Consider the following 27411-nt stretch of genomic DNA (forward strand, 5'->3'; position numbering starts at 1 on the left):
GTATCGGATGAAATATGCTTCTCTTAGAGGCTCAACAAGCCAAATCTGGGGATCGGTTTATATGGGGGCTATATATAATTATGGACCGATATGGACCACTTTTTGCATGGTTGTTAGAGACCATATACCAACATCATGTACCAAATTTCAGCCAGATCGGATGAAATTTGCTTCTCTTTGAGGCTCCGCAAGCCAAATCTGGGGATCGGTTTATATGGGGGCTATATATAATTATGGACCGATGTGGACCACTTTTTGCATGGTTGTTAGAGACCATATACCAACACAATATACCAAATTTCAGCCGGATCGGATGAAATATGCTTCTGTTAGAGGCTCCACAAGCCAAATCTGAGGGTCCCTTTATATGGGGGCTATACGTAAAAGTGGACCGATATGGCCCATTTTCAATACCATCCGACCTACATCGATAACAACTACTTGTGCCAAGTTTCAAGTCGATAGCTTGTTTCGTTCGGAAGTTAGCGTGATTTCAACAGACGGACGGACGGACGGACATGCTTAGATCGACTCAGAATTTCACCACGACCCAGAATATATATACTTTATGGGGTCTTAGAGCAATATTTCGATGTGTTACAAACGCAATGACAAAGTTAATATACCCCCATCCTATGATGGAGGGTATAAAAATATATTTATACAAAAAACGATGTATAACTTAAACAAATATTTTTTTAATAAAAAAGTTGCCATTGCGGATTTGTAAACTAGCGTTCTTTATTTTTTCACTCATAATAATCATGCGTACGTTCTGATGCATCGTGTTCAATGTCGTTTTGGCTGAGTGTGCTAAAGCGTTCTGTTATGGTGCGAAGTGGAAGTGAAGAAGTTTTTCAATTTGTAAAAATTAGATTATAGGAAAATAAAAGTGTAACAAAAAATCCTGATAAAAATAATAAGTGAAATTGGAGAAAAAATTATGTTTTATATTTCTTCCTCCAAATTAACTTCCAAGGCACAACAAGGCAAAGGATCCAAAAATGCAGTACTTCCGTTCTATGAGAAGTCCATTTAGAATTCATTGGAGATGATCCAAGTTTGCACTACTTCCGGATCATAAATTGAGTCAAGGGCAAAGTGGAAACTAATAAAACATATAGGCATTGGTAGATCCACCAATATGTCAATGAATCCTTCATTAAGTCACCAGCGACTGCCATTAATGTTGCCTTATACAATGACAGTCAGGGAGATTATTCATTCCACTCTAAAAAAAAGTTTACTTGGATCCAAAGATTTTGACCTTCCTTTAAGGATTTTGGTATTGATTCCGAGCCAAAGATACGGCTTCTTTAAAATAAAGACATTTTTAGGGACCTCCTGCCTTTAAATCTAGGATCGATAATATTAGATACAGATCTCATTCATCGATTTTTTATTCTTTTTGCGATATATTAATAAAGGTATTTATGTACAGAAAAATTCCAATTTAAAATCCAAATTATGACAGGTACTTCAAAGTAAAAACAGTTTTCTTAATGTTAAAAAAACTTTAAACCAAAAATGCAAATCCTTAAAATAAGTCTTAGCTAATATTTGAAGCGATTTTATCTTAAATTTAAAAATGCAATATGTCAGTTGAGTTAAAGACGATATCTCTAAATTAAAAATGTTTTTCTTTATTTTAAGGAAAATTTGCCTTACTTAAAAGATCTACAACTTTAGAAGAGAGACGGGAAATTTCAAGATTTGTGTCCTAAATTGAATGAAAAAAATGTTTGAAGCAAGGATTATAAACTTTCATTAAATTAAAATGTCATTATTTTAAAGTATTTTGTCCTTAACTGTGGGTATATTTCAGTTCCTAAAATTTAAGTTGCATAATTTTCCATATTAGGTCAATATTTTTTCAGTGCAATGACTTACAGGGATTTGAGCTTAATTGTGTGGTAATAACTGATGTTTTAAATCTAACGAGAAAAAACCTTTTCTTGGATCCAAAGATCCTTCGGAGCCAAAGATGCGGCTTCTTTAAAATAAAGAGGGACATATGTAGCTTTAACTCATGAATCAATAAAATTAAAATAAGGATACAGATCTCATTTATGGAATTTTCTTTCTCGATTTGTGATGTATGTATTTAAGCTATTCACGTACAAACAAATTCCAGTTTAAAAATCCAAATTACACTGAAAAAAATATTTACGCGATATTAAAGATTACGCAACCTCAATTTTGGGATGCACAATTTATAAACTATTAAGGACAAATTCATTTAAAATAATGAAATTTTAATTAAAAGAACGTTTATAATCATTGCTTCAAAATTTTTTTCATTAAATTTAGGACACACATTTTAAAAATTTGCGTCCCTTCGTTAAAGTTGCGTGTCTTTAAGCTAAGGCAAATTTTCATAAAAGTGTGGAAACACATTTTTGATTTAAAGAAATCGTCCTCAAATTAGCTGAAATAGTTAATCTTTAGATTTAAGATAAAAAGGCTTCAAATATAGGCTAAGACTTATTTTGAGGATTTAGCATCTTTGTCCGAAAGTTTTTTTGGAATTAAGAAAATATTTGTTACTTCAAAGTAACCGTCATAATTTGGATTTTTAAACTGGCATTTGTTTGTACGTGAATAGCTTCATTAATATACCGGAAAAATAAAATAAAAATTCGATAAATGAGATCTGTATCCTAATTTTAATTTTATAAATCCTAGATTTAAAGCCACATAGGTCGCAAAAAAATGTCCTTATTTTATTATTTCCCGCATCTTTAGCTCGGAATCAATACCAAAATCTTTAAAGGAAGTTCAAAATCTTTGGATCCAAGTAAATTTTTTTTGAGTGTATAACAGATACTTCAAAGCAAAAACTGTTTTCTTAATTCAAAAAAAAAAAAAAAACTTTAAAACAAAGATACAAAATCTCCAAAATAAGTCTTAGCCTATATTTGAAGCGTTTTTATCTTGAATCTAATAATACCAAATTTCAGTTAATTTAAGAATGATTTCTTTAAATCAAAAATGTTTTTCTTTACTTTAAGGAAAATCTGCCTCAGTTTAAAGACATACGACTTTTATGGAGGGAAGCAAATTTCCAACATTTGTGTCCTAAATTTAACAAAATTTTTTGAAGCAAATCTTATAAACTTTTTTTAATTAAAATTTTATTATTTAAAAAAAATTGTTTTTCAGTATAGCACTCAATTCCACTGAATATTCGAATTCTTTTGACACTGCATTTCACGTACAAACAAATTCCAGTTTAAAAATCCAAATTACACTGAAAAAAATATTTACGCGATATTAAAGATTACGCAACCTCAATTTTGGGATGCACAATTTATAAACTATTAAGGACAAATTCATTTAAAATAATGAAATTTTAATTAAAAGAACGTTTATAATCATTGCTTCAAAATTTTTTTCATTAAATTTAGGACACACATTTTAAAAATTTGCGTCCCTTCGTTAAAGTTGCGTGTCTTTAAGCTAAGGCAAATTTTCATAAAAGTGTGGAAACACATTTTTGATTTAAAGAAATCGTCCTCAAATTAGCTGAAATAGTTAATCTTTAGATTTAAGATAAAAAGGCTTCAAATATAGGCTAAGACTTATTTTGAGGATTTAGCATCTTTGTCCGAAAGTTTTTTTTGGAATTAAGAAAATATTTGTTACTTCAAAGTAACCGTCATAATTTGGATTTTTAAACTGGCATTTGTTTGTACGTGAATAGCTTCATTAATATACCGCAAAAATAAAATAAAAATTCGATAAATGAGATCTGTATCCTAATTTTAATTTTATAAATCCTAGATTTAAAGCCACATAGGTCGCAAAAAAATGTCCTTATTTTATTATTTCCCGCATCTTTAGCTCGGAATCAATACCAAAATCTTTAAAGGAAGTTCAAAATCTTTGGATCCAAGTAAATTTTTTTTGAGTGTATAACAGATACTTCAAAGCAAAAACTGTTTTCTTAATTCAAAAAAAAAAAAACTTTAAAACAAAGATACAAAATCTCCAAAATAAGTCTTAGCCTATATTTGAAGCGTTTTTATCTTGAATCTAATAATACCAAATTTCAGTTAATTTAAGAATGATTTCTTTAAATCAAAAATGTTTTTCTTTACTTTAAGGAAAATCTGCCTCAGTTTAAAGACATACGACTTTTATGGAGGGAAGCAAATTTCCAACATTTGTGTCCTAAATTTAACAAAATTTTTTGAAGCAAATCTTATAAACTTTTTTTAATTAAAATTTTATTATTTAAAAAAAATTGTTTTTCAGTATAGCACTCAATTCCACTGAATATTCGAATTCTTTTGACACAATTTGTAATTATACCAAGTTTATAGTAGATTACTTATAAATTACAATTGTAGTTAGAATCAATGAAAAATAGTTTCACACAAAGAAAACATGGAATATGTCAGATACACAGAAAAAAATCTCACCAAAATATTCCCAATTATAAAGTTGATTGAAGTTGAAAAGTTTTTCTATTAAAATATTAATTGATACTATCAACATTTTAATCAAGCTAGAAACATTAAGTCAATTAAATCAAAAATTGAATTTTCTTAAATTTTCAATTAAAAAGTTAATTGATATAATTAACTTTTTAATCAAACTCGGACGACTATGTCAGGTAGAAATTTATGGAAGGTTTTTTTTTTCACTTTTAATTAAAAATTTATTTGAAACAATCAATTCTTTAATCAAACTAAAAAGTGATGAAAAAGTGATATCAATTAATTTTTTAATCAAGTATTTTTGTGAAGCCCAATTAAAACAGTGGCTGATACTATCATATTCGTGATTGAAGTGATTTCAATTAAAAAATCAATTGGATCAATTAATTTTGTGATTAATTAAAAAATTTAATAAATGCGTATATCCAAATATTTCGGGGGTGTTTTCAGTCAAAGTCCATAAATTTACAGAACATCCTGAAAAATAATTGCAGTATAAGAAAGAAAAGAGAAATTCAACTTTAAAGTTAAAGGACAACTACGACTCCATCAGCTGTTTAATTCATGCGTTGTTTATTCCATATAACATTGTTGCAATACTCATATTACAGTCAGAAATATTTAAACCGCAGAAAGGTAGACGTCACAATACAAAAGCTCCACGTTTGACACAAATATTTTCATACAGGGACCTCAAATGTATGTACTTTAGTCTACTCTATACGATATGTATATATGTATGTATATGTACGTTTTTATGGATGGGTGTGTGCAATGTGTTAGTGTGTGTGCCTACATGGAGTTGTCGTATTTAAACTCACAATACGCAAAACGGAAGGAAACATGACAGAAAGCTTGCTGATAACTGTAAAGTGGCCAGGTGACTGGATGACCGCTTAAAAGTAAAGAGATCGAGAGGGGTCAGGTCAGAGACCCGAACGAGGGTAGGACATGCGAAGCCAATATATACCAACAAGGACACATTGTACACTGGTTTTATTGGTAGAGAGATAGATTATTTTTAATATGGGTCTTTTAACTCCATGGTGTGCAATTGCACATTGCACCGAAAAAAATATTTACAATGAAATCTCTCCCAATATAGAAAATCAAGAGAATGGAGGGGAAGTACACTGTCGTTGGGCTAAAACCAGAAGAGAAACATCGGACCTATTATTATACTACGTTCATACAGTTCATGCAATATAATAGTTTTTATACCCACCATCACATAATCGCGATGGGGGTAAAGGGTGATACGGTCAAAATTTGGTCAAGGGAAAACGCGTGTAAATCGGTGAAATCGTTTTTTTAAAAAATCAAATTAAATTTCTTTTTCAAGTTCAATTAGTATAAAATTCAGGAAAAATATTCAGTTAGGCTTTCGCTTTTCCAAATCCGAATTGCCGGGCCTCACGCTTGACACCTGCCATCAGATTTTGTACAGCCACCTTGTCCACCTTCTTCGCCGCAGAAAGCCAGTTTGCCTTGAACTGCTGCTCGTCCTTAGCAGTTTTTTTTTGGTCTTCTTTAGGTTCCGCTTGACAATAGCACAGTATTTCTCAATTGGGCGGTGCTCTGGCGTGTTGGGAGGGTTCTTGTCCTTGGGAACCACCTGCACGTTGTTGGCGGCGTACCACTCCATGGCCTTTTTACCATAATGGCAAGATGCCAAATACGGCCAAAACAGTACGGAACAACTGTGTTTCTCCAGGAAAGGCAGCAGACGTTTATTCAAACACTTTTTCTCGTAAATTTCTTGGTTGACAGTCCCGGCTATGAAAATGCTGCTTTTCAAGCCACAGGTACAGATGGCTTGCCAAACCAGATATTTCTGTGCGAACTTTGACAGTTTTATGTGCTTGAAAATATCTGCTACCTTTCCCCTTCCTTTTGCCGTATAAAACTCCTGTCCCGGAAGCTGCTTGTAGTCGGCTTTGACGTAGGTTTCGTCGTCCATTACCACGCAGTCAAACTTCGTCAGCATCGTCGTGTACAGCCTCCGGGATAGCGCTTTGGCCGTCGTATTTTGTTTATCATCGCGATTTGGAGTCACTACCTTCTTGTAAGTCGATAGTCCGGCTCGTTTTTGGCTCGATGCACGGTTGTAGACGATACACCCAGCTTATTTGCGGCATCTCGGAGAGAGAGGTTAGGGTTTCGCTTGAAACTACCGGCAACTCTCTTTGTCGTCTCAGGGGTTTTCGATTTCCCCCCGATCCAGACTTCCTGGCTGTCGACAAACGTTCCCCAAACACTTTAATTACATTTGTAACGGTTGATTTGGCAACTTTTAGCGATTTTGCCAGCTTTGCGTGCGAGTAGCTCGGATTTTCGCGATGCGCGAGCAAATTTTTGATACGCTGCTCTTCTTGCTTGGACGACATTTTGACAACTGAAGTGTGAATTCCAAAATCAAAATAGGAGCAACATTCTACACACACACACCTTCAAAATGAGGGGTGTTCAGGTTTTTTAAATGCAAAATTGAAAGAAATACGTCAAGTTTATATTGACCAAATTTTGACCGTATCACCCTTTATAAAAAGTTTGTCATTCCGAAATATCGATATATATATAAATCTGGCCGACTATATAAATCTGGCCGTCAGTCTGTTTGTTGTAATAACGCTACTGCCTTCAATAATGACGACATCGTCCTGAAATTTGGCACAAATTCGTCTTTTGCCTGCACACAGGTTAAGTTCGAAGATGAGCTACATTGTCCCAGATTTTGATATAGCTCCCATATAAACCGATACCCCGATTTGGGGTCTACAGTACCTGGAAGTCTAGCGATAGTTTATGTCAAAGTGGAATGCCGAATATGTTGTATATCAGTCCACGTTTTGATATATCCCCCATATAGGTTGATCTCCAGATTTAACTTCTTGAGCGTATAGACACCCAAATTTTTATCCTATTTGGCTGAAATTCAAAATATAAAGGTATTTTAGGTCCACAAAGGGTTGTTGAGAATATGATATCTATCGGTCCATGTTTTGGTATAGCCCCCATATGGACCGATCTCCCGAATTGACTGGGTGACTTTGGTATAACCCCCTTATAGAACGATCTCCCGATTTAATTTTTGAGTGTCTAAAGACCCCAATTTTTATACGATTTGGCTGAAATTCACAATGTAAAAATATTTTAGGTCCAAAAATTGTTGTGGCGAATATCGGTCCACGGTTTGCTATAACCCCCATATAGAACGATCTCCAGATTTGACTTTTAGTACTTTAGGCCCATCACGAGATTTACCGTATAAGGTATATACCGATCCAGGCTTTGAGCACCTATATACCGCAATTTTCATACGATTGGAAATCTAGAAATTCTTTTGATCCACAAAGAGGCGATGTGTGTGCCATCCCAGCAAAAAATAATTGTAAATTTGGAAGCAGTAAAATTATAGTGTCCCTATTGTAGGTACTACTTTTCCTCGCAACATTTTCAGTGCCGAATACAGCATTTCATTCTACACATATAAGACGAGCAACGTACTTAAAATATGTAAATAATGGTGGTGCTGAAACTAGCGCAGCCGAGTTGCATTAGGGTAAGCGGTTGCTTCGTCTCTCGCTTACAAGGTTGCACTCCTGTAAGGAAGAGTTGGTTGTGTATTTTATCACAACTTCTTGCGAACTATGTGGCAAGTTACGATTTCATGTTCTTCGCATCCTTATTTTGTGCTTCTGAAAGCGTTGAAATTCATACGTAGTAGAAGCGCATTTAAGTGGGTCATTTCTTTATAAATTCATCCATGAATTCCTTGCAAGGGTAAGTGCTGCTTGACTTTTCTTCCTTTACAAAGCTGCTGAAAATTCAGCAAGGTTTTAACCTAACCTAACCTATTACAATGGACTGAATAGTCTAAGTGAGCCTGAATCTTAATCGGGCTGCCACTTTAACCTTTTAACCTTTTCTGGGATATTCGGCATGTTTTTATATAGACCCCATAAAGGCCGACCCATATAGACCGATACCCCCGTTTTGAATTCTTGGACCTTTAGACACCACCATTTTTATCTGATCGTCGTGAATTTGTAAATCAATATAATCCTAATATAGACCGGACTCCCCATTTAACTTCTAGAGGGGATAGAAGGCGCTGTGGTCATCTAAATTGCACTAAAATAAAAGTAAAAGTTTACTCCTGGTGCTGATTCGAGTACCCCCATTACTAGGATCTGTAGAATTTAGATTTCAAATCATATGAAAAGCCTTATTCTATCGGATTTTCGAGCACATTTTGCGAGATATTTAGGATACCTTTTAAATTCAAACAAAACTGGTTCTTATAAATCAGAATACGATTCGGGAAGATTACCATTTGCTAGGGAGAATATCTGTCATCAAATCCACCTGAAATTCTATTCTATTCTAGTTGATTCATGATGGTGGGTTCGGCCGGGCCAAACTTAATGACGTATATACTTTTTTTCTGTGTGATGTGAAAATAGGCAAACATAAATCAAACTTCATATATGAGTACATTCTGTAGTATTCCAAGTGGTGTTATAATTCTGTACCGTCTATAGTAACTCACCTGGAATAAGGATGATTGACTCCAATTTTGTTGGTAACATTTGATTTTGATAAGAAATATAGATATACCATGTTTGGATATACTAGATTGATTGTAAATAATTTTCGCCGCAAATTTTCAATTTCCGCCCATAGTGCACTGTGGTATCAAAACGGACTGAATGGTGTAAGTAAGCCTTAAAATATCGAGCTGCCACCATACCTAATCTAACAGCGACATTTATATCCCTAACACAATCAATTTTTAGGATCTTAAAAATTAAATCTCTAGAACCCAGTGTTCCTCGTAAAAACAATCATTTACCGCAGAAAAGCACATACTCACAATCAAACCTAGTTAACAAGTGACCCCAAAAACTAAATGGCATAAAAAAGGCAAAACAGAAAAATATAATCGCAGGACCCTATTTTAAGGACAACTGTAAAAAGGAAATAACGCAAGAAAATAGACCCATAAAAATAACAACAACAAAACTGACTGACTGACACATGAAATAGAACATAGAGTGGCCTGTAGTAGTTATAATGGAATTTCGAAATGTAACAATGTTGAACATTAAAATGTGACTTTCTAAGGCTTCCTCAAGTCATTGGGCCACAAGAGTTCACACTTGTGGTTGGTGTTTTGTAACATATTTTAATAAAATAGTAAAGCAAAAACAAAACACAGAGAGCACAAGTAAGCCCAATAATAAAAAATGTCCTTTTAAAAACCCATGACAGCTACTCGTGATAGGCAGCAACGTCAGACCATGGGTACAAAAATGTTAACAGAAGTTCTTCCAAGTGAGTAATTTCATGACATTAAAAATCCATTGCGAACATGCAAATCTCTTGGGGTAAGCCATACGACATCACATCAACTCTCCCCTCTTCTACATTCTGACCAAGTGGCCTAAATAGACTGGTTGGCTGGAATAGGGTGGAATATTGAAACGATATATAAGCGTTCACACCAAAGTATTTCCATGGGTGGGTAATATCTCTTATATTCCAAAAACAATATGGCTTCTCAATTCCAATCCATACTAAAAAAGGATTTTGCGAACAACCCCTACAGAATATGGATGCTGTTGTGGTTTTATTTCTGTTTAGGGGATGCTGTAGAGAATTTGCCATATTTTTATTTTCTGGTGGAGTAAATTTTGCGCATACTCCTTGAAAACCCCAATGGGTGAATGATGAAGGCTTTATATAAGTCTAAAAGTCATTTCTGTGACATATGACCAATATTCGAACTGCAAACGGTTCAACACTGTTGCTTATGGTGATTGCGTTTGAAATCGATGAACCGATATTGACCTATTTTTGTGATTGGGGATCGATTTATCTGGAGACTATATATAAATATCCCAGCAAAAAAAATTGGAAGTTGTTCCACAAACGTTTCTTTTAAATCGTATCCCGGAATCCCCCTTCAATGTTTTCCACGTCCAATGCAGCCCTGTTTGACAAATCCACAAACATTTCTTTTAAAGCGCTCCCGGGATCCCCTATGGATTTTTTCCACTTCCGATATTGGTCATATGTCACATTTCTGTGACATATGATCAATAGTCGAACTGCAAACGGTTAAACACTGTTGCTTATGGTGATTGCAGTTGAAATCGGTGAACCGATATGGACCCATTTTTTGTGATTGGGGATCGGTTTCTCTGGAGACTATATATAAATTTCCCAGCACAAAAATATTGGAAATTATTCCACAAACGTTTCTTTTAAAGCGTACTCCGGAATCCCCCATCAAGTTTTTCCACTTCCAATGCAGTCCTGTTGGACAAGTCCACAAACTTATCTTTTAAAGCACATCCCCTATGGATTTTTTTCCACTGGACAAGTTTTAGAAATTACGGAATTAGGCCGTTTTAAGTTAAAATTAAGTTTTAAAATTAAATTTCGCAAAGAAGAATAGAAAATCAATAAAAAACGTAAAAAATGATGAAAAACCTTATCCCCTCTCGGATTTGGAGCTGTGCCGTTTAACTGTTTCACTTCCATGGAAGTTATTTTGAGAAGGTTTGGCAAATTACGATAATTTTTAATTTTTTGTTGATTTTTAATGGAAGAAATATATTTATATAAAAATATATGACGAAAAAAATACAAAACAAAAACGATGTATAGCATTAAAATATATTTTTTTAGAAAAATATTTAATAAAAAAATTGCCGATGGTGAGATTTGAACCAGTGTTCTTTATTTATTCATACATAATAATAAAGAACATCTCAGAAAGTAGTTCGAATGTCATGCCGTGATGTCATATTAGGTTCATATACGTTTTGATGCATCGTGTTCAATGTTGATAAATTAGATAATAAGAAATTAAAAAGTTAGAAAAAAAACATATAAAAATAAAAAGTGAAAATGGAAAAACATGTTTTTATTTATTTCTAAATTTCTTAATCCAAATGAACTTCCAAGGCACAACTTCTAATGCAATGCACAGATTCCGAAAATTGAGTACTACCGTCCTATGACAAGCCCATTTAAAATTGATTGGAGATGATCCAAATTCATTGGAGATGATCCAAGAATCGGATTACAAATTGGGGATCCAAAATACTTTTTGGAAGCTCTTTTTTGCTGGAATATAGATCGATATGGACCAATTTTGGGATGGTTGTTAGAGACCTATATTAGCACACTATAGACAGATATGGACTAATTTTTGCTTGACATGTTTACATGACAAGGGACCTCCTTTTTATAACATAGCCGAGTCCGAACGGCGTTCCACATTGCAGTGAAATTTCTAAATTTGGCCATAAAACCCTTATTTATCAACCGATCAAAGTTGACTAAATGTAGTCTTCTATAGCACTAACTATATGTGCAAAAATCATCGAAATCGGTTCAGATTTAGCTATAGCTCCCATATATATGTACCGCCCGATTTTTCTAAATTTGGCCATAAAACCCTTATTTATCAACCTATCTTACTCAAAGTTGGCTAAGTGTAATCTTCTATAGCACTTACTATATGTGCAAAAAAGCATCGAAATCGGTTCAGATTTAGATATAGCTTCCATATATATGTATAGCCCGATTTTCCCAAATTTGGCCATAGAACCCTTATTTATTAACCGATCTTACTCAAATTTGGCTAGATCCAGTCCCCTATAGTACTACCGGTATGTGCAAAAAATCATCGAAATCGGTTCAGATTTAGCTATAGCTCCCATATAAAGGGTGATTCTTTTGAGGTTAGGATTTTCATGCATTAGTATTTGACAGATCACGTGGGATTTCAGACATGGTGTCAAAGAGAAAGATGCTCAGTATGCTTTGACATTTCATCATGAATAGACGAACGATCTGCCACAACGTCGAATTTTCAGTGAATGGGCCCTAGAAAAGTTGGCAGAAAATCCGCTTTTTTATCGACAAATTTTGTTCAGCGATGAGGCTCATTTCTGGTTGAATGGCTACGTAAATAAGCAAAATTGCCGCATTTGGAGTGAAGAGCAACCAGAAGCCGTTCAAGAACTGCCCATGCATCCCGAAAAATGCACTGTTTGGTGTGGTTTGTACGCTGGTGGAATCATTGGACCGTATTTTTTCAAAGATGCTGTTGGACGCAACGTTACGGTGAATGGCGATCGCTATCGTTCGATGCTAACAAACTTTTTGTTGCCAAAAATGGAAGAACTGAACTTGGTTGACATGTGGTTTCAACAAGATGGCGCTACATGCCACACAGCTCGCGATTCTATGGCCATTTTGAGGGAAAACTTCGGAGAACAATTCATCTCAAGAAATGGACCGGTAAGTTGGCCACCAAGATCATGCGATTTGACGCCTTTAGACTATTTTTTGTGGGGCTACGTCAAGTCTAAAGTCTACAGAAATAAGCCAGCAACTATTCCAGCTTTGGAAGACAACATTTCCGAAGAAATTCGGGCTATTCCGGCCGAAATGCTCGAAAAAGTTGCCCAAAATTGGACTTTCCGAATGGACCACCTAAGACGCAGCCGCGGTCAACATTTAAATGAAATTATCTTCAAAAAGTAAATGTCATGGACCAATCTAACGTTTCAAATAAAGAACCGATGAGATTTTGCAAATTTTATGCGTTTTTTTTTTAAAAAAATTTATCAAGCTCTTAACAAATCACCCTTTATATGTATAGCCCGATTTTGCCAAATTTGGTCATACCTAATCGTACTCAAATTTTGCACAAGGTAACCGTCTGTGGTATTAATCAATCCCGAAAAATATTATGCAAATTGGTTCAGATTTAGATATAGCTTCCATATATATGCATCGCTCTATTTGGCCATAGTACTCTTATTTATTAACCAAATTTGGCCATAGTACTCTTATTTATTAACCAATGTTACTCAAATTTCAAATTTTGATGTACTAGCCGATCCTATTTATACGTACTTGTAGCTCTTATATAAGAATATTGCTCGATTTTTACAAATTTGGATTTATTACCCACACTAATTGAACGATTTTCTCTTTTTTAATAATGGGCTCAATATTAGTGGCATACTAACTCCGTAGGTGATATTGCACAGTCAGTGTTACTAGAAGTAGGGGAAATTCCCTATATGTACTGTTTTTCTAATATTTAGCGTCTTGTAGGGACGTAGGGCCACAATGTAGGGACATTTTCACTCAAAACTATATGTAATAATTTTTACATTTTGGTGGCTCTAGAGGAGGAAATTACACGCAAAGAAAAAAAAACGTTTGGAAAACGTGTACCGAAAACGTTTTTCTTTTGTTAGAGTTTTTTGAATTGCTTCGAAAATTTTAAACTTTTATCACCAAAAAAATTCGTTTGTTACAAAGTTTTTATTTTTTCAATAAAAAAAGTTATTTTTGAAACAACAACAGAGTCCATTTCGTTTATATGAAACACTGTTCTTTTCTGACTTTTGGTCTTTAATAAAATATAATACAGTTCAAAATTTAATATAGTAGAATGTAATGTTGAACATTTTTTCGGAATCTTCCGAACATATGTAGAATGTATGTAAAAAAAAAAAAAAAAAAAAAAAAAAAAAACTTTGGTCGAAGCAGGGATCGAACCCACGACCCTTGAGAGTCAGACGTAGCAAACACTGCTCCACGGTGCCAAACTAAATGTTTGTTTCTGTTACATAAACTTTGTTTATTCGGTTTGTGGGCGCCGCAAGCTATGCTATATAAATATAACTTATATGGATAATTATCTATTGACCATAACATTGACCATAACAGGTACATAGCTCAGTGGTTAGTGTGTTGGCTAACAAAGTGCATGGTCCGCGGTTCGATTCTCCGTCCAGGCGAAAGGTAAAAAAATTTTAAAAATTTATAAATTCGTATAATTTCTTCTACATTGTTCGTATTACAGGAAAAGGTGTTAAGAACTAAAAAAACTCGTGGATATGAGAAAGATGTGAGGGAAAATGCAATTAGCAAGAAAATTTTTTTTTTAGTTAGTCTTTATGAAATTGTTGTTACATCCTGGAAAAGAATAAATGTTTATCACAAAAAGTATATACTTTTCTTCCAAATACACTTCCTTACAGCGAAAAGCAAATAAGAAACGAACTTTGTTTGTCTAAAATTTCGTTTGGGAGGAAAGAATTATTTTTTTGCGTGTAGAAGCCGGCAAGGCTTGATCTTTAACTATGTGTGGTAACAACAGTTACCACTCGTGCCAAAAAAAAAATCTAACAAAATTTGAAGATTACCACAAATCTACCAAACAAATATTTCTATAGAAATTTTTGTCAAAACTTTATTCCTGTAGAATATTTTGTCAACATATTATTTCTATAGAAAATTTTGTCAAAATTGTATTTCTATAGAAATTTTTTTCAAAATATTATTTGTATAAAAATTTTTCTGAAAATGTTATTTCTATGGAATTTTTTCTCAAAATTTTATTCCTATACAATTTATTGTCAAAATTTTATTTTTATAGAGATTTAACAAAAAAAGATTACTATTTTGGGTAGAATTCTACCAACTGTGGCAACCGTGGTGGAAATACAAATTTATATTCTAAGTTATATACGTTGCATATCCATGTTTTAAGATAATAAAGTACACGCTCACAAAAAATCGCTTCTGTAACATATACTCCCAAACATATTTTGCTTCAAGCATATACATTTTTGGGTATTGCCCAAACATTTATATGTTTGATCTCTTCCAATATATAATATGTTTGAAAGCATATTAGTCTAAACAATATATGTTTGGGTAGTCTAAGTTCCAAACATTTTGTATTTTTGCATCCAAATTCAATAATGTTGTCTTCCAAAAAACAATATGTTATTATGTGAACATATAATATGTTTGGAAGCATTTTACACCCAAAAATATTATATGCTTAAAAAAAATTTTCCCAAACAATGTTGTGCTCAAAATTTTATTTATTTATTTATATATTTACAATCATAACGAATTATGAAAATAAACAGGTAATATAGGTGCTAACAATATAGGTTTTCGACCTGAATGCTCAAAATTTTGTTTCTGCCCAATTATATATTCCCCCACATTTTTCTCACTTCCACGAGGTTTTTGAGTTCTTAGCACCTTTTTCTGTAATACAAACATTGTAGAAGAAATTATTCAATTGTATGATTTTTTTTATTTTAATTTTACTTTTTGCCGGACGGGGATTCGAACAGCGGACCACACAGTTTGTAAGGATCAAAGAAGTAGCTGATCAATTGCCCAAGGAAAAATAAAATGTTAATTTTGTAATAACAAGCAACAACCACCAACTTAATTCAATATCGCTCCCTGTTAAATAGCGCTCCAAGCTACTAAACACATATATGTTTATAGGCTATTTCTAAATTAATATATGTTTGCATCCAAGCATATTATATTTACAAACATTTTATGTCCCAAACATAATATGTTCTAACATATTAACATATATGTCCCAAACATGTTATGCTAGTTTATGAACATTATATGCTTGCACTCAAAAATATTGTGTTTAAAAATTTGTGTTCCAAACATATAATGTTTATAGCCAAACATATGAAAAACAGCCTTTTTCATCCGTGTACTTAGAACCATTTTTGTTTTGTAAAATTTTTTAAATTTAACGAAAAATACTGTAGGGAAAATTGTATGGGAAAGTAGGGAACTTTTTTTGTCCTTGTAGGGTAAACCGAACATTTTCCCTGGCAACATTGACTATGAGCTATAGTCAGATTGAGACAAAGCACCATATGTGATTTAAATTTTACTTTTTGAGCCAACGTCAATAGTAATCTATAGTGCTTTTTTAGTGTAAGAAAAGCCCGAGAGGGTGTTAACAATAAAGAACCCTTTTAGACTTTCTTTTGGACTATCTTAAAATATGAATACCTTATGGAATACATTATTCATTGAAATGTTCCACGAAACATTTGGAGCAAATCTTAACAAAATCACTAAAATCCAGAGGACAAGAGTACATTTTGTCCCCCAAAATGTTCCTTAGATGTGATTAAGATGACATTTTCATTAATTCTACACGTGTGGAAAGTATTAGACAAAAACCTTCAATGTGAACATTATGGCTCATGGGATATATGCTAGGGAGGGGGAGAAAATAGAAATCTCCGACATGAATATAATCCAAATAGGCATTCTCAATGGTATCACCATCGTCATCGTCTTTAGCCACAATAGCAGGGGCAGTATCATCAACATAGCCACCTCCACCATAACCATGCTGCCAACGGCAGTGAAATGTATTCCAAGAGCAAAAGATCATTAAATTGGATAAATTATGATCACTTAAAAAAAGGAGGCAACAAACCAAAACCGAAAAAGACGGCACATCATTTTAACAAAATTACTAAAGATTTCGAAAATTTATCTTTTTCCCCAGTGAGAATTTATGAACGACCCAATGGCACTAGGGATAGAACAACAATAACAACAATAAAAAAATCTCTTCAAAAGAAACAAACTAAAATGACTCGACTGTGTCAACATAATTTTGCTCCAATGTCTGCCCTGAAAATGTCTTGACTATGGATTTTCTTTTTTCGGAAAATTAACTAGAATACAAAACAGAAAAAAAAAAACGAAATTGAAACCTAAAACATCTCTCAGCAAGAATTTATTGATGATTCATCGAAAAGTGACAAAGCAAACGATTTGAATTATTTGAAATTAATTCGAATGATGGAATTTGGGCCAATGCAGAGAGCCAATTGATTTGTGATGAGAGTGAGGGCTAAGATTTTCAAGAAGCCCTGGAGATGTAATTAAAAGCAATGGGAAGTGGGGGGTAACACCCACTCTCTCACTCCCACCCATATGAAATTTACTCTTCCCATATATAACACCAAGAGTATTTAATTAGCACCCAGTTAGTTGTCGTAATAATTTAATTCATTTAATTGAGTAATCAACCATAAAATGATAACATATCCTTTTGCACCACAACAACTCAACTCTTATTAGCTGTAATTGTATATTTAATGGGTGTTATTTCTTATGAGTGCCAAAGAGGGTGTGTTTTTGGTTGATTTAATGGGACATGGCGTACTATTTATTCGAAGGATTTGATAAATTTACAAATTTTTCGGACCGCGAAACATTTATTGCAAATACTAAACCTCATTTCAAAATAAATTTATTAAGAAAAAATAGTGTAGGATACGGATCCTAACCGAGCCATGATTGCGTATGGCTCGGAGATATTAAGAAACCAAAAACGTGAACATTTTCACAGATTTCCAGAGGGCAGTGAAGACAATAGCAGATATTACGGTTCGATCCTGAACCGCATTGTAGCGCAAAAACATGATCAAAAAATTCTCGAAATACGGCGAGCTCCGCATCATATGGGTGCCAGGACATGTCGGCAAATGAACTGGCTAGGAAACATAAGGAAGGTTAGGTTAGGTTAGGTAAGTTGGCAGCCCGATGTATCAGGCTCACTTAGACTATTCAGTCCATTGTGATACCACATTGGTGAACTTCTCTCTTATCACTGAGTGCTGCCCGATTCCATGTTAAGCTCAATGACAAGGGACCTCCTTTTTATAGCCGAGTCCGAACGGCGTTCCACATTGCAGTCAAACCACTTAGAGAAGCTTTGAAACCTCAGAAATGTCACCAGCATTACTGAGGTGGGATAATCCACCGCTGAAAAATTTTTTGGTGTTCGGTCGAAGCAGGAATCGAACCAACGCCCTTGTGTATGTAAGGCGGGCATGACTGGAGAACTACTCAAGGAAAGGACCCTGGGAACAATGTCCGGGTACATAGAAATGAGAGCGCTTCCTTGCTGAATAGGAGTAGCAGAAAATGGTGTATGTAGGGCATGTTTTGAGGATGATGAGACCTTGGAGCATACACTCAAAAAAAGATTACTTGGATTCGAAGACTTAGACTTTCCCTTCTCTATGGATTTTGGTATTGATTCTGAGCCAAAGATGCGGTTTCATTAAAATAAAGAATTTTTTTTGGCGACCTATCTGTCTTTAAATCTAGGATCAATAAAATTAAAATTAGGACACAGATCTCTTTTATCAAATTGTCGTTCAGTTTTGGCGGTATATAAAAAAGCTATTCACATACAAACAAATGCCAGTTTAAAAAAATATAAATTATAACGGATACTTCCAAGTAAATAAGTATATACGGCCGTAAGTTTGGCCACGCCGAATCTTACACTGAAAAAAATATTGTCGTGAGGTCAAATATTTCATGTCTTTAAAATACGAATGCAAATTTTGCTTAGCATAGAAATCGCATTTCTCTAATATAAAGTTTTTTTCCTTGTCCAAAAGTCAATAAACTTTTCAATGAAGTCGTACTGTCCTTATAATTAAGTGATTTCATTTATAAATGGGTATAATAACATGAAAGAAAAAATGTTTAGGCTAAGGTCAACTTGACTTTAATAAGTCAGAAAAATTCTTTAAATTTAACGAAAATGTCTTTAAATTTGTTGCCCTTTTGCATCTTGACTACAAAGCAAAAAAGTGTTCAAATATAGGACATGTTTTTCAACACTTTATTTTAAAGACGTTTTCTACTTGAAACATAGCATAATTTCTACTGGAAGTCGATTCTTAATTCGGAAAATACAGTTGTCGTTAACTCGTTTTTAAAGGACTTTGATACCACATGAAGAAAAAAAGCTGAAAAATTAAAAATTGCTTCCTAGAAGCAAGTACACAAAACCCAAATTTAAAACAGAATTGTGTTTTAAAAGCATCCTTACTTGTATTCTCCGCATCTTTGGCTCGGAATCAATACCAAAAATTTTAAATTAAAGACAAAATCTTTGGAACCGGGCATGCTTTTTTTTTCAGTGTATGTACCCTCCACCATGGATTGCATAGAAACTTGTACTAAAGACTGTAATCCACAATCGAAGTAATTGGGTTGCGGTAACACTTGCTGATGGCAGGTATCTTAAAACTTCTTAACGCCGTCTTTACAACTGTAAGTTAGTCCGTACGGTATATATATTAAACAAAACAAGTAAGGAAAGTCTAAAGTCGGGCGGGGCCGACTATATTATACCCTGCACCACTTTGTAGATCTAAATTTCCGATACCATATCACATCCGTCAAATGTGTTGGGGGCTATATATAAAGGTTTGTCCCAAATACATACATTTAAATATCACTCGATCTGAACAGAATTTGATAGACTTCTCCAAAATCTATAGACTCAAAATTTAAGTCGGCTAATGCACTAGGGTGGAACACAATGTTAGTAAAAAAATATGGGAAACATTTAAATCTGAAGCAATTTTAAGGAAACTTCGCAAAAGTTTATTTATGATTTATCGCTCGATATATATGTATTAGAAGTTTAGGAAAATTAGAGTCATTTTTACAACTTTTCGACTAAGCAGTGGCGATTTAACAGGGAAAATGTTGGTATTTTGACCATTTTTGTCGAAATCAGAAAAACATATATATGGGAGCTAAATCTAAATCTGAATATCAACCAAATTTGGCACGCATAGCCACAATGCTAATTCTACTCCCTGTGCAAAATTTCAACTAAATCGTATTTAAAAATTGGCCTCTGTGGCCATATGAGTGTAAATCGGGCGAAAGCTATATATGGGAGCTATATCTAAATCTGAACCGATTTCAACCAAATTTGGCACGCATAGCTACAATGCTAATTATACTCCCTGTGCAAAATTTCAACTAAATCGGAAGATAGGAAGATCGGTTGATATACACGCCAATTATGACCAGATCGGTGAAAAATATATATGGCAGCTATATCTAAATCTGAACCGATTTTTTCCAAAATCAATAGGGATCGTCTTTGAGCCGAAACAGGACCCAATACCAAATTTTAGGACAATCGGACTGAAACTGCGAGCTGTACTTTGCACACAAAAATACATCAACAGACAGACAGACAGACAGGCGGACATCGCTAAATCGACTCAGAATTTAATTCTAAGACGATCGGTATACTAAACGATGGGTCTCAGACTTTTCCTTCTTGGCGTTACATACAAATGCACAAACTTATTATACCCTGTACCACAGTAGTGGTGAAGGGTATAAAAAGGCCGATTAAAAACGTATATAATTCAGTTTAACAAAATTTTTAATAGCAATAAAATTTTGACAAATTTTTCTATAGAAATAAAATTTTGACAAAATTTTATACGGAAATAAAATTTTGACAAAATTTTCCATAGAAATAAAATGTTGACAAAATTTTCCATAGAAATAAAATGTTGACAAAATTTTGTATAGTAATGAAATATTGACAAAATTTTCTATAATAATAAAATTTTGACAAAATTTTCTATAGTAATAAAATTTTGACAAAATTTTCTATAGAAATAAAATTATGGTAGATTATTTTTGGGTTTCGGCTATATATAACTATAGACCGATACGGACCAATTTTGGCATGGTTGTTAGCGGCCATGTACTAGCCCAATGTACCAAATTTCAACCGGATCGGATGAGCAACCTCCAAGAGCTCCGGAGGTTAAATCTGGGAATCGGTTTAAATGGGGGTTATATATAATTAAGACCGGTATGGGCCAATTTTTGCATGGTTGTTAGAGATCATATACTAACACCACGTACCAAATTTCAACCGAATCGGATGAATTTTGCTCATCCATGAGGCTCCGGAGGTCAAATCTGGGGATCGGTTTATATGTGGGCTATATATAATTATGGACTGATGTGGGCCAATTTTTGCATGGTTGTTAGAGACCATATACTAACACCATTTACCAAATTTCAGCCGGATCGGATGAAATTTGTTTCTCTTAGAGACTCCGCAAGCCAAATCAGGGGATCAATTTATATGGGGGCTATATATAATTATGGACCGATATGGACCAATTTTTGCATGGTTATTGGATACCATATACTAACACCATGTACCAAATTTCAACCGGATCGGATGAATTTTGCTCCTCCAAGAGGCTCTGTAAGCCAAATCTGGGCGTCGGTTTATATGGGGGCTATACGTAAAAGCGGTCCGAAACTAGTTGTGCCAAGTTTCACGTCGATAGCTTGTTTCTTTCGGAAGTTAGCGCGATTTCAACAGACGGACGGACGGACATGCTTAGATCGACTCAGAATTTCACCACGACCCAGAATATATATACTTTATGGGGTCTAAGAGCAATATTTTGATGGTTTCAAATGGAATGACAAAGTTAGTTTGCAATTAAGTGTTAAAGAAATTTGTCCATAATATTTTGTGATTGCGCATTAGGTGGTGCAATCTTTAACATCACGTAAATAGTTTTTTCAGTGTAGCTTTTTCACTGACCTGTCTTTACTAAGCAAAGTGTTAACCAAATCGGTGAAGGGGAGATTCGGGATCAAGCCCAGCTTGGAAACAGGGACTGGAAACAAATTCGTTAGAGACACAGAGTTCCTCGAATAAAAGAAGGGTACGATGGAAAGAAGAAGTTAGAGCGTACAACAAGCGATTTTAGCGGCTAAACTCAAACATAATACTCACCTTAACCTAATTGTGAAATCGAGGGATGGTGTGAATTTAATACCGTTCCTTAAGGTGAGTACTATGTTCGTATTTTTCACCAATATACTAAATTAAAAGTACAAAAATCTATATGAAGACGATTATATTTTTATAAAGTCTTGTGAAATAATGAATGGAAAAGATCTAAGGAATAGATTGTGAACCATTTTATATTTATAATTTAATTAATTTAAAAAAAGTAACCGTGAAAACAAGTTGGTTTTCAGCTTGAAAACTGAACATAGTACTCAGCTTTAGTCAAAAATATCCAATATGGTAACATGGGTTTCTTTTTAGATTTTGATTTTATGAGTCATAATTAAAGTCTACACTCTCACTATTAACGTGACTATTTTTCGTATTTAGCCCATGTGGACACATAAGAGAAGTATACAAGCTAGGAAATACACTCGATATCTGGTTATGTCTATATACTTGGTGCTTGCATGTTTGTCCTATTTAATATCATTTTTTCACACCCTTTACTTGAAGTGGAAATGGATGTTATTTCTCAGTTCTTTCTCTTCTTCTCAAACGTATGTATGTGTACCCATATACATGCATGTAAACCATTTCGAGTACATTCATTTACACACATCATCGTGTATGTCCTGCTATATCCACATTGAAGGAATATCATCATGCACTTGTAGTTGCTGTTGTTATCATGCAGTAGTCGTCATTGCTTAGCCATGTTTTATAGTTTGTTTTTTTAAGTCGATTTTTTCTTTCCCTCCACACTTCTCAAAGTTATTCAAATATCCTGGTAACAATCAACATCATCCTTATCATTCTAAGTTTTCGTTGTTTTTCTAGAGTATATCAACTGTTTATCTAAATCAACTTGTGGACATAACATAGTTGTGCATACTTGTGTATGCATGTTGGCGCATAGTTGTATTAGATATATATAGTTTTGCTGCCTGTATAGGAACAGTAGAGCATCTTTATAGTGAACTAAGTGAACAAGGTCTAAGGGTAAATCGCTATATTAGTAAATCGCTATATTATTTCATTATTTTTGTTTAACAAAAAATATCTGAAATAACATTAACTTTTCGAGTCAGTTTGATAATTTACCGTACACTCAAAAATGGGGACGCTAATGTCAACTTAACTTTAATTTACCCAGCGAAAAAAGAGCTTCCAAAAAAGTGGTTTGGATCCCCAATCTGTGATCCGGAAGTAGTGCAAACTTGGATCATCTCCAATGAGTTTTACATGGGCTTGTCATAGGACGGAAGTACTCCCTCTTTGGATCCTTTGCATTACTTTAGAAGTTGTGCCCTGCACCCAAAGAAAAAATACTTTCCTCCGGAACGAAATTTTAGACAAACGAAATTCCCATTTCTTATAAGTTAATTTCTTTAAGAGCAAACATATACGAATTGATGACAAATGAATCAACGATTGTCTTTAATACTTTTTATTTTCTGTTAAAGAAAACATTTTATTGTCAAAAGAAATCTTTGCCTGTCTAAAATTTCGTTCTTGAGAAAAGAAAACTCTTTTTTCAGTGTGGAAGTTAATTTGAATGAAGAAATTTAAAAAGCGAAAAAAACATTTTTTTCTTCAACCAATTTCACTTTTTTTTTCAACCATATGTTTTATTACACTATTATTTTCCTATTATCTTATATTTACAATTTGAAAAACTTTTTCGCTCCGACCAGGGGTTGAACCTGGGTTTGCTGGCACCATAACAGAACGCCTTAGCACACTCAGCCACAAACGCCATTGAATATAAAGCGTCGAAAGGTCAATTCAAATGTGTGTGATATGATCGTAATACGACACCAAGGAATAACATTCTAATTGCTTCTCGAGAAGTTCTTTATTAGTATGAACGAAAAAATAAGAAACGCAGGTTCAAATCTCACTAGCGGCAATATTTTTATCAAATATTTTTCTAAAAAATAATTTTTTTATGTTATGCATCGTTTTTATTTTTTATTTTCGGCATATATTTAAGTATAAATATATTTTTTCCTTACAAATCAACAAAAAAATTAAAAATTCTCGTAATTTGCAAAATCTTCTCAAAAGAACTTCCATGGAAGCGAAAAAGTCAAACGGCACAGGTTCACAGGGATGAAATTTATTTTGTATTATTATTTTTTAAACTTTTTTTTATTAATTTTCTATTTTCTATTTTTTTTTTCTATTTTTTTTTATTTTTATTAGTTTTCTATTTTTTTTAATTTAATCGTCCAAAATTTGCACTTCAAATACCCTGATTGCGTTCTTTCTAATACTTGTCCAAAAGGACTGCATCGGAAGTGGAAAAAATCATTGGGGGATCCCACGATGCGCTTTAGAAGAAATGTTTGTGGACTTGTCCAAAAGGACTGCATCGGAAGTTGAAGAAACTCGATGGGGGATCCTGGGATGGGCTTTAAAAGACATGTTTGTGGAACAACTTTCAATTTTTTTTGCCGGGTAGTTTATGAAAATTTGTTGATTTTAGTTAAATCAGAGTAAATGTTCCCTATTTGAATAAGTTTTTGCTTCCTTATTTGAACAATTTTTTGCGTATGGCGCTAAAGACATTTTCACAATTTTAAAATCCAATTTTTTCCTTCAACATACGAGGGCGGTTCGGAAACTTCTTAGCCTATCAATGAAGGAGAAAAGTTAGTTTTTCAAAAATAATTTTATTTTTCAATATAATCTCCTGAAACTTCAATACACTTAGTCTAACGCTTTTCTAGCAATTTTATCCCTTGATTAAAATAGTTTTCCTCAAGATCTTCAAAATAGTGGTTTACAACTGTAATTCCATCTTCATTTGAGGTAAAACGCTTGCCAGCAAGGAATTTTTTTAGATTTGGGAACAAGTAAAAGTCACTGGGAGCTAAATCAGGAGAATAAGGTGGGTGGTAAAGCAACTTAAACTTTAAGTCGTTGATTTTTAGCCATTGTTAAAACACTCTTGTGCGCTGGTGCGTTGTCTTGATGATTTTTTTTTTTGTTGTAAGCCAGGACGTTTTTCTGGAATTTGATCCAAAAGGCTTAGAGCTACAAGCCTTTATTGTTTTACCCTTTTGCAGATAGTCAAACAATAAAATACCTTTGAAGTCCCAAAAAACCGTTGCCGTAACCTTACCAGCCGATTGAATTGTTTTTGCCTTCTTTGGGGCACTTCCTCCAGCTTCAGTCCATTGTTTGGATTGTTCTTTTGTCTCTGGAGTATAGTAGTGGATCCATGTCTCATCAACAGTTATGAAACAAAGCTTAAAATCCACTTTATTTCGCTTAAAACGATCGAAACAAGCTTGAGAAATGTTCATTCTTATGCGTTTTTGATCGACTGGAGTTCTTCATGCAAAATTAAATGGAGTCGATCATTTGAGATGCCCATGATATTAGCAATTTCACTCACTTTTGTTCGTCGATCATTTAATACCATATCATGCACTTTGGCTACAATTTCTCTTGTTGTTGCTGTTTTTGGACGTCCACTACGTGGTTCATCTTCAATGCTTGTACGACCACGTTTAAATTCAGGAACCCATTTTTTTACTGTTGCATATGAAAGAGCACTCTCACCTAACACCTTCACCATATCATTATGAATTTCTTGTCCCGATAAACCTTTTTTTATGTAAATATTTAATGACACCACGCATTTCTAATTTTCCATTGTAAAAAAATTGCGGATGCTTCATTTTTGAACACCTGTTTCTATATGAAGGAGTTGCCAGATCGAAACAAAATTTAACATGTGTTCATAACAGAGATGGAAGTTTCCAAAACACTTAACTTTTTTCTGTTTATACCGCGCGTTTTGTGCTAGGCTAAGAAGTTTCCGAACTGTCCTCGTATGAAATGTTCTTAAACAACTGACAACTATTTTAGTTAAAATTTTCTACATCTTCTTTAATGATGTGTTCGCTTTTTTTGGGTGTAGGTGTATTAACTCTACAAAACTATATATTTTTTTTATACCCTCCATCATAGGATGGGGGTATATTAACTTTGTCATTCCGTTTGTAACACATCGAAATATTGCTCTAAGACCCCATAAAGTATATATATTCTGGGTCGTGGTGAAATTCTGAGTCGATCTAAGCATGTCCGTCCGTCCGTCCGTCCGTCTGTTGAAATCACGCTAACTTCCGAACGAAACAAGCTATCGACTTGAAACTTGGCACAAGTAGTTGTTATCGATGTAGGTCGGATGGTATTGAAAATGGGCCATATCGGTCCACTTTTACGTATAGCCCCCATATAAAGGGACCCTCAGATTTGGCTTGTGGAGCCTCTAACAGAAGCATATTTCATCCGATTCGGCTGAAATTTGGTAGATGGTGTTGGTATATGGTCTCTAACAACCATGCAAAAATTGGTCCATATCGGTCCATAATTATATATAGCCCCCATATAAACCGATCCCCAGATTTGGCTTGTGGAGCCTCTAACAGAAGCATATTTAATCCGATCCGGCTGAAATTTGGTACATGGTGTTAGTATATGGTTTCTAACAATCATGCAAAAATTGGTCGACATCGGTCCATAATTATATATAGCCCCCATATAAACCGATCCCCAGATTTGGCTTGCGGAGCCTCAAAGAGAAGCAAATTTCATCCGATCCGGCTGAAATTTGGTACATGATGTTGGTATATGGTCTCTAACAACCATGCAAAAATTGGTCCACATCGGTTCATAATTATATATAGCCCCCATATAAACCGATCCCCAGATTTGGTTTGTGGAGCCTCTAAGAGAAGCATATTTCATCCGATCCGGCTGAAATTTGGTACATGGTGTTGGTATATGGTCTCTAACAACCATGCAAAAATTGGTCCATATCGGTTCCTAATTATATATTGCCCCCATATAAACCGATCCCCAGATTTGGCTTGTGGAGCCTCTAAGAGAAGCATATTTCATCCGATCCGGCTGAAATTTGGTACATAGTGTTGGTATATGGTCTCTAACAATCATGCAAAAATTGGTCCACATCGGTCCATAATTATATATAGCCCCCATATAAACCGATCTCCAGATTTGGCTTGCGAAGCCTCAAAGAGAAGCAAATTGCATCCGATCCGGCTGAAATTTGGTACATGGTATTGGTATATGGTCTCTAGCAACCGTGCAAAAATTGGTCCACATCGGTCCATAATTATATATAGCGCACATATAAACCGATCCCCAGATTTGGGTTGCGGAGCCTCTAAGAGAAGCAAATTTCATCCGATCCGGCTCAAATTTGGTACATGGTATTGGTATATGGTCTCTAGCAACCGTTCAAAAATTGGTCCATATCGGTCCTTAATTATATATAGCCCCCATATAAAACGTTCTCCAGATTTGACCTCCGGAGCCTCTTGGAGGAGCAAAATTCATCCGATCCGGTTCGAATTAGGAACGTGGTGTTAGGTTAGGTTAGGTTAGGTGGCAGCCCGATGTATCAGGCTCACTTAGACTATTCAGTCCATTGTG

This window comes from Haematobia irritans, chromosome 5, assembly GCF_050003625.1.
Source record: "Haematobia irritans isolate KBUSLIRL chromosome 5, ASM5000362v1, whole genome shotgun sequence".
NCBI lineage: Eukaryota > Metazoa > Arthropoda > Insecta > Diptera > Muscidae > Haematobia > Haematobia irritans.